General features: G+C 34.9%; 1 protein-coding gene across 2 annotated transcripts in view; it reads right to left on the bottom strand.

Moving 5' to 3' along the window:
* Positions 1 to 18,569, bottom strand: part of LOC137654785 (uncharacterized) — a 262,756-nt gene that overhangs the window by 9,031 nt on the left and 235,156 nt on the right. The window contains exon 3 of one of the 2 annotated variants that reach the window (XR_011046720.1): positions 7,735 to 7,903. The exons of the other annotated variant lie outside the window; for it this stretch is intronic. The gene's annotated coding sequence lies outside the window, so the exon portion shown is untranslated. The remainder of the gene's footprint in view (positions 1 to 7,734; positions 7,904 to 18,569) is intronic. 2 annotated transcript variants of the gene reach the window in all.

Genomic DNA, 18,569 nt, shown 5'->3' with positions numbered 1-18,569 from the left:
CAACACATACATAATCAACATACATACTTAAACAACCACACATATAAACACATATTCAGTGACTACTTTCCAAGAGAGTAGCCCCTTGGGTGAACAAGAATTGTTTGGTAATCTCAGTGTTGTCAGGTGTATGAGGACAGAGGAGAATATGTAAAGAATAGGCCAGACTATTCAGTGTATGTGTAGGCAAAGGGAAAATGAACCGTAACCATAAAGAAGGATTCAATGATGGCGAGGTAGTAGACACTACAAGAAACTATCGAGTTTGAGCGGAACTCGAACACCATTAAATAGAACATATAGTTTTCAATTAATTTTAACGATTGACTTAACCTTTTAGGGTTGATGTGGCCTGATTGGTAACGTCTCTGCCTGGTGTTTGCCAGTCGGGGGTTCGAGTCCCACTCAGAATCGTTAGTACCATTAGTGTCAGCAACCTTACCATCCTTGAGAGCTAAGGTTGGGGGGTTTGGGGGAGCCTATAGGTCTATCTGCCGAGTCATCAGCAGCCACTGCCTGGCCATCCTTGGTCCTAGCTTGGGTGGAGAGGAGGCTTGGGCGCTGGTCATATAATATATGGTGAGTCTGTAGGGCATTGTCCTGAATGATAGGGCAATGTCACTTTCCCTTGCCTCTCCCATTCATGAGCGACCTTTAAACCTTTTGCGGACCCGAACCTCAACAAATAATTTGTCACTGAAATTCCGCGACCATTTTCTTTTATTTTACTTAAATCATAGTACAAAAAAAAGTATACCAGATTATGTATTTGCATTTTTTGTATAGCTGAATAAATTTAATTTCAATTGATATATGTTACATATATTGTATAATTTTCATGTATGTGAATAAATTAATTATAAAAAAACTGGTAATAACTTGAAATTAAATTTTTAAAAATTTCAATCATTTAAACATTCTGCAGTTATTCAAGGCATCAATATTTCAGACATAGTCTACCTAAAAAATCTAGACAAAAGCAATCTAAATAAATCGAGTCTGAACAGTCTTAATAATTGCACCAATTTGTTACTACAGTATATAAAAACACTACTTTTTTATTTCTAGAAAGTTGTATGACAGTCAAACATATTCATCACTTAGAAACCACTTTTTTTTATTCGATAAATTTGTATCACGAGTCAAACATATTCATCAATTAGAAACCACTTGTTTAATTTGATAAATTTGTATCACGAGTCAAACATATTCATCAATTAGAAACCACTTTTTTTATTTGATAAATTTGTATCACGAGTCAAACATATTCATCAATTAGAAACCACTTTTTTTATTTGATAAATTTGTATCACGAGTCGAACATATTCATCAATTAGAAACCACTTTTTTATTTGATAAATTTGTATCACGAGTCGAACATATTCATCAATTAGAAACCACTTTTTTATTTGATAAATTTGTATCACGAGTCGAACATATTCATCAATTAGAAACCACTTTTTTATTTGATAAATTTGTATCACGAGTCAAACATATTCATCAATTAGAAACCACTTGTTTAATTTGATAAATTTGTATCACGAGTCAAACATATTCATCACTTAGAAACCAATTTTTTTTATTCGATAAATTTGTATCACGAGTCAAACATATTCATCAATTAGAAACCACTTGTTTAATTTGATAAATTTGTATCACGAGTCAAACATATTCATCAATTAGAAACCACTTGTTTAATTTCATAAATTTGTATCACGAGTCAAACATATTCATCAATTAGAAACCACTTGTTTAATTTGATAAATTTGTATCACGAGTCAAACATATTCATCAATTAGAAACCACTTTTTTTATTTGATAAATTTGTATCACGAGTCAAACATATTCATCAATTAGAAACCACTTTTTTATTTGATAAATTTGTATCACGAGTCGAACATATTCATCAATTAGAAACCACTTTTTTTATTTGATAAATTTGTATCACGAGTCAAACATATTCATCAATTAGAAACCAGAATCAAACATATTCATCACTTAGAAACCATTTTTTTTTATTTGATAAATTTGTATCACGAGTCAAACGCATTCATCACTTAGAAACCATTTTTTTATTTGATAAATTTGTATCACGAGTCACACATATTCATCAATTAGAAACCACTTATTTTTATTAGATAAATTTGTATCACGAGTCAAATGTATTCATCACTTAGGAAATATTACAGATTAAAGACAGGAAAACGGAATGCTATCGAATCCTGTTTGTTATTTTCTATTTTAATCTTTTTAGAATTTTACCCAGACCATTTGTTTCCTCGAGAATTTTGTCCGGCAAGTACCAATTTAAGAAAAAAAAAGGAAGAAAAAAAAAAAAAGAGACCGTTATTTAAACTGGTTCTAGTCGGACAAAGCTGCAGGGAATGTAGGATTTGTACTAGTAATGTTTCCTTAAATTGTTTTTTTGTTACCTTTCTTTGCTCGTACGGAATTAGCATCACACGATAATTTATGTCAATAATATTTTTCCAAAAATTATGCAATTACACTGAATGTTTTGAGAGTGCTAGCCGGCATTACAACAATTACGTAAATGAATAGTTACGTAAAACTGACAGGTAGCCTTTAAAAGTTATGGTTTTTCCACTTTGAATAAGTGTTGTCTTCCCTAATTTTTTATCTATTAAGTCATAGATTGTCATATATATCTAATCTGCTCGACTCCCAAATATTCTGATAACCTAGGAAATCTACGTCTTATTCGCCAGCAAAAAAAAAAAAAAAAAAAAAAAAAAAAAGAGCATGACGTCATTTTTGCATCTACATTTTATTCGCCAGTCCCCCCTCCCCAAAAAAATAAAAATAAAAAGAGTATGACGTCATTTTTGCATTGGTTAACCTCACCTAAAAGCATCTTATATTATTCTGTTTGAATATTCTTGTTGTGGCCAAATGAGTTTATAGGCAATTAATTTTACGCTTCAGCCAATATTATTTTTTTAATGTAAAATATATTCTCCTTAAATTTCATCTCTCACCTTTCATCATCATCATTTCAGCCTTCAAAAGTCCTTTGTTGGATATAGGCCTTCCCCAGGTTTCTCCACAGACTTCCATCGCAAGCTATTCTGTGCCACTGTTGCTTATAATGGTCTAAGTCATCTCGCCAGCGGGTTATTTTGTCTTCCTCGGTTTCTTGTGTATCCTCGGGGTGTCCAGAAGGTTGTTCGTGATGTCAATCCGTTGTCTGTCATCCTGGCAATGTGCCCTGCCCAGTTCCATTTGAGCTTGTTAATGGTTTCAAGGATATCCATTACTTAAGTTTTTTGACGTATCCATTTAGCTTTAATATCACTTAAAAGTCAAGACTCAACTCGTGTCCCCATTCAGATTATAACTCTCCAAGTAATACCCGATTTGCTTGCACTCCTCGTTTTGGTTTACAGATATTACCCATTCCATATTTGGACTTAATAATGCATTAATATATCCTATGCTCACATATTCTAAAAGAGACTTACATAAGTGCACACATAAGAAAAATAAAGTGGTAGATGAAAATATTTCCTATTTTAATTTCCCCTGTGGTTCTTTAGCATATATACATACATAATAATATACACTTCACACACATATATACTATTCGCTCGAGCGCTCGGGGAGACACACTCATATATATATATATATATATATATATATATATATATATATATATATATATATATATATATATATATATACATATATACATACATACATACATAATATATACATATATAGATACATACATACATAATATATACATATATAATATGTACATATATATATATATATATATATATATATATATATACATGTATATATATTTACATATATATGTATATATATATATAATATATATATATATATATATATATATATATATATATATACAGTATATATCATATACATAAAGTATATATACATGTATTATAATGAACATGTATCCATTCCTTGTAGAGCAGACGACCCATCCCAGATCTTTTTTCTTGCTTTCTCTCTTTCTTTCTTCAAGAACTATTTTCTATCTTTACTCCAAGGTCTTCCTGATCCTATCACACAGGGAAAGCCTATCCCTACATTACCTACAAAATCAGTCTAGCGTATTCATTCTATGTAATTTGCGTATCACACATCATATTGCGTGTTTATTGTCAAATCCACATCAAGGAAACACTTGGAAAACAAGAAAGTCCACAAGTTTCTTCTTGAAAGCCTTAATATTTTCAGTCTCTTAGAAGTCTAGTTGGAGATTATTTTATAGTATTGTGGACGGATATTTGAAAGCTATAGAATCTACAATATTTGAAGGCTCTAGAACCTACAGTAGTTATATATCTCTGTTCCAATAATTTGAAACCATCTGCAACTATTTTCGTGTTGACACGATTTGTTGGCTGCACGATGTGTAGCAATTCTCTAGGATATTTTGGACGTGCGGTTCTGATAAAATGATGGGTTATTGCACATACCTTAAACTCTATTCTAGCCTTAATAGGCAGCCAGTGTAATTCAAGTAGTATAGGAGTAATCCTTTCTCTGGGTGGGACACCTTTTATCAGTCTTGCTCCTCTGTTTATTATGCTCTGTAATTTCTTAAGTTGCACTTTGCGTAGATTGTAGTTAATGGAGTTGCAGTGGTCAATCCTGGTAATAGCACAGGTTATCACAAGTTTTTTTATACAATATTCAACCAGACGCTTCTTTCAAACAGCAATGTTTCTAAGATTATATCCAGCAGCTCTATTACATTATCATTTAAGCATTGAGAGACAAATTACAGTCAGGAGATACCCCCTAAGTCACGAACTGTACTAGATATCGGGACCAAGTTGTTATTAATATTCATTTGGAAGTCGGTCATGTTCCTTATGCTATCTTTCCTTCCAGTCCCCATAAACTAAGTTTAGATTTGTTTACCTATCATCCCTTTCTTCACACTGGTAAGAATTTGGTTTAAAATTTCAGCAGTATTTCAGTTTATGGAGGAGTAAAATTGTGTATCAACCCTCTTAATATCTACAAGAAATCGGTTGCATGGAATTATGTATGTAAATATGGGTCCTTAATTCAGATGCAACTTTCTTGCAGGAGAGAGAGAGAGAGAGAGAGAGAGAGAGAGAGAGAGAGAGAGAGAGAGAGAGAGAGAGAGAGAGAGACTAAATAATCCCTCTTAAAGATCTGAGAGAGAGAGAGAGAGAGAGAGAGAGAGAGAGAGAGAGAGAGAGAGAGAGAGAGAGAGAGAGAGAGACTAAATAATCCCTCTTAAAGATCTGAGAGAGAGAGAGAGAGAGAGAGAGAGAGAGAGAGAGAGAGAGAGAGAGACTAAATAATCCCTCTTGAAGATCTACAGCTCAAGGGACACCACTAGAATAATGTTAGCACTTCGAAATCATGTCTCGCTTTTCGGTTACGCCCTCATATCGCTTAGATGTGAAAGGGAGAATTTGTGCTCATAAATATATATTTACGAGACAGCCACAATGCGGAAGATGGCGAGTTATAAAAACCAGCTCTTTGCAAGTTTCAAAACAGAGACGGAGAGGCATCACATTCTGGATCCCAGACATGAGCAATCTCCATACTAAAGTTAGAGCTAACATAGACCTTAATTGTTTGTATGGCAACAAATACAACCATAACAAATACCTTGTGTACATTAGCACTCTCTCTCTCTCTCTCTCTCTCTCTCTCTCTCTCTCTCTCTCTCTCTCTCTCTCTCTCTCTCTCTCTAATAATTTTGTCTTCGTCAAAATTAAAGATGTGGCGAGTGGTATGTCGCAAACATTCTAGATCTTAATTCGATGACCTTCAACTGTTTTAGGGACGATGCGTTTCTGGATATCAGAATTCAATTTGCTAAACAAAACTGGAATTCTAGTTACCAAAGCTAAGTGAATGAAAGAATAAAATATTTAGTTCGTATTTGAATATGGAAATCTAGAGCCTCAATTCTTGATCTTTACTTGAATATGGAGCCCAATTAACCCGAAATACGTATTATTATTATTATTATTATTATTATTATTATTATTATTAGCCAAGCTACAACCGTAGTTGGAAAAGCAGGATGCTATAAGCTTAAAGGCTCTAACAGGGAAAATAGCCTAGTAAGGAAGGAAATATGGACATCTACAAGAGAAGTTTAAGAACAATAATAACATTAAAATATATCTTTCATAAAAGCTTGAAAATAACAAGAGGAATAGAAAAAAAGATAGGATAGTGTGCCCGAGTGTACCCTCAAGCAAGAGAACTCTATCCCAAGACAGTGGAAGACCATGGTACAGAGGCTATGGTACTACTAAGACTGACCTTTGCAAACTGCAATCCAGCTAAATCCCATTTTCTTACAAAGGTCTAACGACAAGGAGGCAAAAGTGTCAAGGTTAACACCTATTAAAGAAAAAACCCAAATCAATTACCAGACGACTTTTGTGAGTTCTGGAAGACAATGATCTTAATGACCGAGGTTCGTCACATGAGTGGTATAATCATTAACGAAAGATTATATCGATTTGTGCCAATTACATTCGAAGTTCTGATAATGGTCACAATCACAAGCTTTCATTTATTCAAGATCGTCAGCTAATTTGACTGGTTTTATGATTATCTACAATGTATATTTCGTACATATGATGTGGCACATATAGCCTTGCTCTATAAGGAGTATGTAACTGTTTCTTCTTTTTACCAGAGTAATAATAATAATAATAAAAAAACACGTGTTTTGAAGATAATTCTATACACTGTTAAAAAATTGTCATAAAAAAACGGTAAAAGTCCTGGAATAAATGTTGCCAGACATTTACCGTTTTAAAAACGGATAAGTTGACGTAGTTATATTATGGTCACCAACCCATAAAAGATAATAACAAAGTTGGGTAAAATTACGGTCGCCTGTATTTTACTGAAATACGGCTGAGAACTGTATATTTTTACGGAGAATTGTCCGATTAAAATTACGTTTTTTTTAAGAGTACAGATGAATTGCGATACGTAAATTGACTATGGGCAAAATAATAACATACATGATATCTTTCGGGACATTCACTCCGGGGGTAGTACCCCCCTGATAACTCTTCAGGTAAAATAATCTTGTATATCACTCGCAGAAATATCTCAATAATAATAATAATAATAATAATAATAGTAATAATAATAATAATAATAATAATAGAATGCTGCCTACAGGAACTTCCATCAGGGTATTGCTCATTAATGGGATTATATTCAATTATAACCTCGAGATCTACTCTTATTATTATTATTATTATTATTATTACCTGCTGAGCTACAACCCTAGTTGGAAAAGCAGGATGGAATAAGCCTAAGGGCTCCAACTGGGAAAATAGCCCAGTGAGGATAGGAAACAAGGATGAATAAAATATTTCAAGGAGTAACCACATTAAAATAAATATCTCCTATTTAAACTGTATAAACTTTAAAAAAAAATACAAATAAGATAGAATAGTGTGCACGAGTGTACCTTCAAACAAGAGAACTCTAGCCCAAGACAGTGGAAGACCATGGTACGGAGGCTATGGAACTACCCAAGACTAGAGAACAATGGTTTGATTTTGGAGTGTCCTTCTCCTAGATGAGCTGTTTACCATAGCAATTCATATTCTACATGTCTCGAGCCCAAAATAATACAGCCGTAATATGAAATACCACGTAAAGCTGGTGTTACTAAAGTTTAAGTAATAAAAAATAAATAAATTGTTTACTCACTTATTGGGGTTCAAGTTGATTTTTTAAAATGAATCACTGTTCGCTAGAGGCATATATTTCCAAAGCCTTTTTTTTCTTTCAAGGACCGCAACACGCTGGGATCTACTGATCTATTTCTTGATGTTTTAATATATGCCTCTTTGCTTCAATTTTCTTATTTTCAAATATTCTGCAAAAAAAAAAAAGAAAAAAAAGAAAGAAGCTTGAAAAGTAATTATAATAATTCTGATAATAATAATATTGATAATTCTAATGATATTAATTCTTTTAATCTTAATAATGATAACAATTTTGATAATTTGAATAGTAATAATAATTTTGATAGTAATAATGATTTTAATTTTATTTCATTCTTGGTCGAAAATTTTTTTTTCATTCTGAATAATAATAATAATAATAATAATAATAATAATAATAATAATAATAATAATAATAATACATTTACAAAAATAATCAAGAGCTGGCCACGACAGGAATGAACTTTATCGCCTTGTACATCAAATCGTAAGCGATTATTTCTCTTCAAAGTTAGTACATTTACTTGTGGAGTAGGATAAAAAGATTATTAACTGGATAAATATTCTCCGCAAAATATGTTTTCCGATAAAAAAATACGCAAAAGATAAATCACAAGAATTATTGTGAAATGTTGAAAAATGTATAATAAAAAAAAAACAGAAACCCCAAAATTTTATTTCCAACTAATCAATGACCCCATTGAACATATACCCGGTAATATCGGATGTTTTTTTGCGGCCACCTGATGAACTGTATGGATCATGGAGCCCGCTACTGGCTGCTGATAGTTAAGGATCCAAAACAAATGCAAACTTTTCCATTTTAATGGATATCAAAATGAACCATCATCAGTGCAGAATATTCAATGTAACAATATTAATAGATATTATTTAGTATTCAAATTATTGTACAGCAATGTTAAAATTATTGAGTTTTCCTATAAAATAATTATTGCAGATTTTGTGTATGAATTATGGCAATAATTATAGGAATGTGAATAACTCAATTTCAGAACATCTTGATTACCCCAAAAATACCGGTCCATTACCCCACTGGGGTAATTTAACACAGGGTTGGGAAACACTGCTCTAGAGAAAGACCATATATACATATGATTAGTGCCAAGCCACCTCTATACCAAAGCTAAGACCAAGTAGGGCTAGGCAATGGCTGCTGATGACTCAGCAAATAGACCTATAGGCTCTCCCAAATCGCACCCCCCCCCTTCCTTATCTCACAAGAATGATGAGGTTGCAGCACCTAAAGAAACTAACAAGTTTGAGCGGGACTCGAACTCCAGTCTGGCATTACAGTCAGGGACGTTACCACATCGGCCACCATACCTTTTTTCTTCGATTATATAACGATTACGTTTCTTTGTGTCTGACGTCACTCGAATAATCATAATGATTTTTATCATCACTCGCCACTTAAGCTAGCTATCAATTTCACATAGGTGTTACCTTGGGGACTGAAATTGATAATTAATAAGTCACTGCCAAAAAACACGAGAGTTCTTATATAAACTTCAGCCCCAATTCAAGTTGAAGTTCTTATGATTTTATTTTTTTCATTCTTCGTGAATATATTTATAGCCCTTCCCTGACTTTATATCTCATCAGCACGTATTTAATCGTTTCTTCGTCATTCAGTCTGCGAAGATAACAATGCTTTTCACACACAAAAACACACACATATATGTGTGTATATATATATATATATATATATATATATATATATATATATATATATATATATATATATATATATATACAGAGTGAATTCTTCGAACCAATCTTCAAGTATAGCAAAGAAAGTGACACTATAGGGATTCCTTATGAAACACTGCACATTGCAGCAGACACTACGACTTGTTGCAAGAACTTAAAAATTTAATTTTACATTAATATAAAATACAAAACCAAAACACCCAAAACATAATATACAAAATAGCACAAATGAGAACAAAATTCACGCTAATAACGACTAAAAAATTTAGTTGACCAGCCAAAAAAAAAAAAAAAAAAAAAAAAAAAAAAAAAAAAAAAAAAAAAAAAAAAAGGAAAGTTTAGGTTATTAACAATTTGTCTCCCTGCCATAAAAAAAATCTGACTGCTTGGTGTCAATTCACGACCTAATATTGATAGAAATAAATCCGAAGGTTACAACTAATCAAATCCGACAATGAAATGTAATAAAGAAAATACAGTATCAGTATCAACAAATATTAAGAAATATGATTTAAACTTCTTTTTGTCATCTGTCCCCTTTTTTAAGTTTTTTTAAATCAACCCGGACTTATTTTCCCAAACACCTTGTGTAAACCTAATAACTCCAAGTATATGTACTTCATGAAACTAGCCAATCTCTTCCTGTCCAATCGAGGTTAACAGCCTTAAAGCGATAAAAACGCTAAAATATTTCCCTTGTTGTTACAGTTTCTACACAAGCGGAGAATATTAACTATCTAGAAGAGGGAGGAGCGCTTAGTATAAAATTGAAATTCCGGATAGAAAAAAAAAAATACGCTTACTATAAACTCAAAATTCCGAATAGAAAAAAAAAATATTTAACTAATAATAAAATATTTTTCTGTTGCGTTTCCATTTCATAAATCAAATTTAATACCAATGCATAAAATACACTCAAAGTAGCCTTTAAGAGAGCAAGTAAAAAACAAATATAAGAAACACAATAAAGAACATGAATGAATTGCATGCATTACAAAGTCGATGAAGGTGAATAAATATCTAACATAAAATGAAGAAAAAGAAAGCAATAAAAAAGAAATTGCTGTTATGTTCTTAAATTAAGTTTACACTGTGCCAACACTGAGAGCTCAAAGAACAAGACAGTGGCAGTGGCAAGGGACAGTGACATTGCCTCATCAAGCAGGACAATGCCCTAGAGACTGACCATATACACATTTGATCAGCGCTCAAGCCTTTCTCCAACCAAGCTAGGACCTGGGAGGGCCAGGCAATGGCTGCTGATGACTCAGCAGATAGACCTACAGGTTCCTTAGCTCACAAGAATGGTGAGATTGCAGCGACCAAAGGAACTAACTAGTTTGAGCGGGACTCGAACCCCAGTCTGGCAATCACCAGGCAAGGACGCTACCACCAGGCCCCCACAACAGACTTGTCAACAGGCCCCAATGATCAACTGGAATAATTCCATCTATCTTATCTTTTTTACAGCCTAGAAAACTTGATTACCTTTGCTTGGGATTTGGGGTGATCTAATTTAGCCAAGCGAAACTACTTCCTGAACCATGATGCTGCCAAAAGTGATTACTCAGCAATTTTGGATAGAGTGACGCATCCTTGGGACAGGCTGCTTTAAACATTCCTGGGGAAGAACATTTGGTATATAATGTGCATGATATATTATGAAGATTTGGATGATAATCATGAAGTCTGAAAGTGCATCTACATCTGTCAGTGCTATGAATTTATTATTATTATTATTATTATTATTATTATTATTATTATTATTATTATTATTATCATGAAGTCTGAAAAGTGCATCTACATGTGTCATACTTTGAATTTATTATTATTATTATTATTATTATTATTATTATTATCATAATTAGTATTATTATAATCATAATTATTATTATTATCATTATTATTATTATTATCTTGAAGTCTGAAAAGTGTATCTAGGTCTATTAGGGCTATGAATTTATTATTATTATTATTATTATTATTATTATTATTATTATCTTGAAGTCTGAAAAGTGTATCTAGATCTGTCAGTGCTATGAATCTATTATTATTATTATTATTATTATTATTATTATTATTATTATTATTATTATTATTATTATTATCATGAAGTCTGAAAAGTGCATCTACATGTGTCATACTTTGAATTTATAATTATTATTATTATTATTATTATTATTATTATTATTATTATTATTATTATTATAATTAGTATTATTATAATCATAATTATTATTATTATCATTATTATTATTATTATCTTGAAGTCTGAAAAGTGTATCTAGGTCTATTAGGGCTATGAATTTATTATTATTATTATTATTATTATTATTATTATTATTATTATTATTATTATTATTATTATCTTGAAGTCTGAAAAGTGTATCTAGATCTGTCAGTGCTATGAATCTATTATTATTATTATTATTATTATTATTATTATTATTATTATTATTATTATTATTATTATTATTATTATTATTATCATGAAGTCTGATAATGCACCTACCTATTTAATGACGAACACTTCACAAATTGATCGAAACCAGAATTAAGCTTCCGAGGTACCGTGTGATATTTTGTTATTTAAGTAAAAAAAAAAAGTAAAGTTTACTTTTTTTTTTTTTTTGACTTGGGATAAACGTAGACGAGGAAAGGTTAGGAGAGCGTTGACATGTAACAAAATTCTACTGCCCCGTAATTTTCAGTGGCCACTTTCATCTTGGTGTGGGTAAAAGAGACTTTTTAGTTATGGTATGCAGCCCTTCTACGAGGAGGACACTCCAAAATCAAACCATTGTTCTCTAGCCATTGGTAGTGCCAAAGCCTCTGTACCATGATCTTCCAGTGTTTTGGATTAGAGTTCTTTTGCTTGAGGGTACACTGGGGCGCACTATTCTATCTTATTTCTCTTCTTCTTTTTTTTTTTTAAAGTTTTTTGTAGTTTATAAAGGAAAAATTTATTTCAATGTTACTCTTCTTAAATCATTTTATTTTTCCTTTCCTTGCTCGGCTATTTTCCCTGTTGGAGCCCCTGGGCTAATAGCATCCTGCTTTCCCAACTAGGGTTGTAGCTTAGCAAGTAATAATAATAATAATAATAATAATAATAATAATAATAATAATAATGATAATAATAATAATAATAATAACTGATCTACAGACTATAAAATAGACCCTTAGTTTCCCAATGTAGAGTAGGGAAATTTAAACAAAGATTTTCCATTTCCATGAAACTAGGGTGGATGGTTGGAATATTTTCGCTGTTGGAGCCCTTGGGCTTTCAGCCTCCTGCTTTACCAACTAGGGTTGTAGCTTAGCAGCTAATAATAATAATAATAATAATATGGATGAAGTCAGTAATTGTTTCAGTGGTGCAAGTCTCTTTGACTAATAACTCTCATCCTACAAGGTAAAACCCGGCCACTACTTGATATGGAATCAGTGATTTCGCTATCTATAGTTAAGTATTTTTACGTTGGCCAGTCGGTGGAGGTGTCTTATTATGTAGAGCCCTCTGATTAGCAATTTTGTCAGTTGTCACAAGGTCATAAACTTTCAACAGCACTAGATAATAGCACTGGTTGTTATCTGGTATCTTAACCTTCACGACAAAACCGCTGATCACAAAGTGTCATGTGACACCTGGACACTTGAGAGACAAATACCACTTGATATCTCAGAACTAGTGTCCTAAAACTGACTAGGCAAAAGCATTTAGGGCCCAGCAAGAACAGGGACCCACCAAAAGCAGGGGCCTATGCAACTTTTCTTTCTTATTTTATTGTTAAATGTTAAACCTATGGATTGTTTATTTTATGTTATATTGTAATAAACTATACGAATAGAAAGTGTGAAATTTGAAGGGAAGCCATTGGGTGATATCGAGGGGCCCAAAGAAACTAGAAGCTATGAGTTCGGTAATGCAGCCATCGGAGGCTGCTGTTCAAAGCTAGACGCTGCTTAAACGACGGCCTCTCTGTTGGAAAGCAAACGGGTCGAGTGAATCGGCCTTTACAAGGCTAGACGCAGCTTAAATGACGGCCTGTCTGTCGGAAAGAGAACACGTCGTCTGAATTGGCCTTTAGAAAGCTAGACGCCGCTTAAACGACGGCCTGTCTGTTGGAAAAAAACGGGTCGTGTGAATCAGCCTTTAGAAAGCTAGATGCCGCTTAAATGATGGCCTGTCTGTTGGAAAGAAAACGGGTTGTCTGAATCGACCATTAGAAAGCTAGACACCGCTTAAACGATGGCCTGTCAGTCGGAAAGAAAACGGGTCATCTGAATCGTCCTTTAGAAAGCTAGTAGCCGCTTAAATGACAGCCTGTCTGTCAGAAAGAAAACGGGTCAAGTGAATCGGCCTTTAGAAAGGTAGACGCTGCTTAAACCAAAGTATAGATCTTGGATTAAATGATGACCTGTCTGTCGGAAAGAAACGGGTCGTGTGAATCGGCTTTTAGAAAGCTAGACGCCGTTTAAACGACGACCTGCCCGTTGGAAAGAAAATGGGTCGTGTTAATCGGCCTTTAGAAAGCTAGATGCAGCTTAAACGATGACCTGTCTGTCGGAAAGAAAACTGGTCGTGTGAATCGGCCTTTAGAAAGCTAGACGCCGCTTAAATGACGACCTGCCGGTCAGAAAGAAAACTGGTCGTGTGAATCGGCCTTAAGAAAGCTAAACGCTGCTTAAACGACGATCTGCCTGTCGGAAAGAAAACGGGTCTTGTGAATCGGCCTTAAGAAAGCTAGACGCTGCTTAAACGACGACCTGCCTGACGGAAAGAAAACAGGTCTTGTGAATCGGCCTTAAGAAAGCTAGACGCTGCTTAAACGACGACCTGCCTGTCGGAAAGAAAACAGGTTGTGTGAATCGGCCTTAAGAAAGCTAAACGCTGCTTAAATGACGACCTGCCTGTCGGAAAGAAAACGGGTCTTGTGAATCGGCCTTAAGAAAGCTAGACGCTGCTTAAACGACGACCTGCCTGTCGGAAAGAAAACAGGTCTTGAGAATCGGCCTTTAGAAAGCTAGATGCCACTTAAACGACGGCCTGCCTGTCGGAAAGAAAACGGGGTCTGAATTGGGCTTTAGAAAGCTAGACGCTGCTTAAATGACAGCCTTTCTGTCGGAGAGAAAACGGGTCATGTGAATCGGCCATTAGAAAGCTAGACGCCACATAAACGACGGCTTGTCTGTCGGAAAGAAAACGGATCGAGTGAATCGGCTTATAGAAAACTAGAAGCCGCTTAAATGACGGCCGGTCTGTCGGAAAGAAAACGGGTCGCGTGAATTAGCCTTTAGAAAGCTAGACGCCGCTTAAACGACAGCCTTTCTGTTGGAAAGAAAATGGGTCGTGTAAATCGGCCTTTGGAAAGCTAGACGCCGCTTAAACCATGGCCTGTCTGTCGGAAAGAAAACAGGTCGAGTGAATCGGCTTATAGAAAACTAGAAGCCGCTTAAATGACGGCCTGTCTGTCGGAAAGAAAACGGGTCGTGTGAATTAGCCTTTAGAAAGCTAGACGCCGCTTAAACGACAGCCTTTCTGTTGGAAAGAAAATGGGTCGTGTAAATCGGCCTTTGGAAAGCTAGACGCCGCTTAAACCATGGCCTGTCTGTCGGAAAGAAAACGGGTCGAGTGAATCAGCCATCAATACAGCACTGCTAGGAGTCGAGACGGTGTTGAAATTAATGCACACCTCGCAAAGAGCCCGGGACACTAACTACATTACGTGGCTTTATTTGCGAGCTGTCATCACTTTTAAAAAAACATCCTTTAATCTTCATATTTCCTAGAATTATCTTTAATAAATCTATATAAAGAAAACGGGTCATCTGAATCAGCCATTTGAAAGCTAGACGCCACATAAACGACGGCTTGTCTGTCGGAAAGAAAACGGGTCGAGTGAATCGGCTTATAGAAAACTAGAAGCCGCTTAAATGACGGCCTGTCTGTCGGAAAGAAAACGGGTCGCGTGAATTAGCCTTTAGAAAGCTAGACGCCGCTTAAACGACAGCCTTTCTGTTGGAAAGAAAATGGGTCGTGTAAATCGGCCTTTGGAAAGCTAGACGCCGCTTAAACCATGGCCTGTCTGTCGGAAAGAAAACAGGTCGAGTGAATCGGCTTATAGAAAACTAGAAGCCGCTTAAATGACGGCCTGTCTGTCGGAAAGAAAACGGGTCGCGTGAATTAGCCTTTAGAAAGCTAGACGCCGCTTAAACGACAGCCTTTCTGTCGGAAAGAAAACGTGTCAAGTGAATCGGCCATCAATACAGCACTGCTAGGAGTCGGGACGGTGTTGAAATTAATGCACACCTCGCAAAGAGCCCGGGACACTAACTACATTACGTGGCTTTATTTGCGAGCTGTCATCACTTAAAAAAAAAAACATCCTTTAATCTTCATATTTCCTAGAATTATCTTTAATAAATCTATATAAAGTAACGTGAGACATCTAATGACAACAAACTTAATACAAGTTCTCTAAGGGAAAATATATCAATAGCTTTTCTTAAATATAACATTTGTTAGTATCAGTCTAATCTCATCATTATAAAGATGCCGAAGTATGGCTACACAGTTTCATTCAGCATCAATTACCGTCTTTTTAACGTCACGCTGAAATGAAAATAACAAAAAAGCCTCTGGCTGTTAGAAGTTTTTTTCATTTTATTCATTCTTATATGACACTCGGTAGTTGAAAACTGTTTTCACGATATTTTGAGACATTCTTTTTGCACATTGTTAAAGCTCGTTCAAGTGATGGCAGTATTATCAATGCAGAGAGAGAGAGAGAGAGAGAGAGAGAGAGAGAGAGAGAGAGAGAGAGAGAGAGAGAGAGAGATGCATTGGCCATCTATAAGGGACTAGAAGTGAAAATTATACAGTTCCTTTTTATCCCGTTTACGTATTCATAGACTGCTAAGTTTTATTATTATTATTATTATCAGTTGTTGTTTGCGGATGATACTGTACTGGTAGCAGACACAGAAGAGAAGCTTGACCGACTAGTGACAGAATTTGGAAGGGTGTGTGAGAGAAGGAAGTTGAGAGTTAATGTGGGTAAGAGTAAGGTTATGAGATTTACGAGAAGGGAAGGTGGTGCAAGGTTGAATGTCATGTTGAATGGAGAGTTACTTGAGGAGGTGGATCAGTTTAAGTACTTGGGGTCTGTTGTTGCAGCAAATGGTGGAGTGGAAGCAGATGTACGTCAGAGAGTGAATGAAGGTTGCAAAGTGTTGGGGGCAGTTAAGGGAGTAGTAAAAAATAGAGGGTTGGGCATGAATGTAAAGAGAGTTCTATATGAGAAAGTGATTGTACCAACTGTGATGTATGGATCGGAGTTGTGGGGAATGAAAGTGATGGAGAGACAGAAATTGAATGTGTTTGAGATGAAGTGTCTGAGGAGTATGGCTGGTGTATCTCGAGTAGATAGGGTCAGGAACGAGGTGGTGAGGGTGAGAACGGGTGTAAGAAATGAGTTAGCGGCTAGAGTGGATATGAATGTGTTGAGGTGGTTTGGCCATGTTGAGAGAATGGAGAATGGCTGTCTGCTAAAGAAGGTGATGAATGCAAGAGTTGATGGGAGAAGTACAAGAGGAAGGCCAAGGTTTGGGTGGATGGATGGTGTGAAGAAAGCTCTGGGTGATAGGAGGATAGATGTGAGAGAGGCAAGAGAGCGTGCTAGAAATAGGAATGAATGGCGAGCGATTGTGACGCAGTTCCGGTAGGCCCTGCTGCTTCCTCCGGTGCCTTAGATGACCGCGGAGGTAGCAGCAGTAGGGGACTCAGCAGTATGAAGCTTCATCTGTGGTGGAAATGTGGGAGGTTGGGCTGTGGCACCCTAGCAGTACCAGCTGAACTCGGCTGAGTCCCTGGTTAGGCTGGAGGAACATAGAGAGTAGAGGTCCCCTTTTTTTGTTTTGTTCTTGTTGATGTCAGCTACCCCCCAAAATTGAGGGAAGTGCCTTTGGTATATGGATGGATGGATTATTATCATTATTATTATATTATACTATTTCATTATTATCATTACTATTATCATTATTTACTTATTATTATTATTATTATTATTATTATTATTATTATTATTATTATCCTCATCATCATCATCATTATTATTATTATTATTATTATTATTATTACTATTATTATTATTACTAGCTAAGCTACAATCCTAGTTGGAAAAGTAAGATACTAAAAGCCAAAGGGCTCCAACAGGGAAAAATAGCCTAGTGTGGAAAGGAAATAAGAAAATAAACTACAAAAGAAGTAATGAACAATTAAAATGAAACAATTTAAGAACAGTAACATTAAAATAAATCTTTGATATATAAACTATAAAAGCTTAAAAAACCAAAAGGAAGAGAAATAAGATAGAATATTGTGCCCGAGTGTACCCTCAAGCAATAGAACTCTATCCCAAGACAGTGGAAGACCATGGTACAGGGGTTATGGCACTACCTAAGGCTAGAGAACAATAATTTTGGAATGTCCTTCTCCTAGAATAGCTGTTTACCACAGCTAAAGTCTCTCTTCTACTCTTACCAAGAGGAAAGTAACCACTGAACAATTACAATGGAGTAGATAACCTATTGAGTGTAGAATTGTTTGGTAATCTCAGTGTTGTCTTGTATATGAGGACAAGGGGAATGTGGAAAGAATGTAGTGTGTGTGTAGGCAAAGGAAGAATTAGCCGTAACCAGAGAGAGGAATCCAATGTAGTACTGTCTGGCCAGTCAAATGACCCAATAACTCTCTCGTGGTAAGTAAGTGATTCCGATAATACCAACAATTATCTCTAGGTCATATAAAGAGGGCAGATTTATCAAGTACTCACGTGTTAATTTAGAAGATATGGGGAATGAATAATTTAGAAGATATGGGGAATGATAAGAAGACAGGGGGTTATGTCTATGTAACTTGATCGTTACTATTTACATTTTATATTGCTACCGTTGGACGATCAAGCGAACAGCTTGCAAAAAAAAAAAATTTCTCTTCACTTGAGAATTTGGATGACACCGAATAACTTTGCTCAACACAAGAGTCCCTGAGAGACAAGTGTCTTCATAAAATACCCATCTATA

This window comes from Palaemon carinicauda, chromosome 15 (genome assembly GCF_036898095.1).
Source record: "Palaemon carinicauda isolate YSFRI2023 chromosome 15, ASM3689809v2, whole genome shotgun sequence".
NCBI classification, from domain to species: domain Eukaryota; kingdom Metazoa; phylum Arthropoda; class Malacostraca; order Decapoda; family Palaemonidae; genus Palaemon; species Palaemon carinicauda.
Note: the sequence above shows the minus strand (reverse complement) of the source record. Positions and strands in the feature narration are given on the sequence as shown.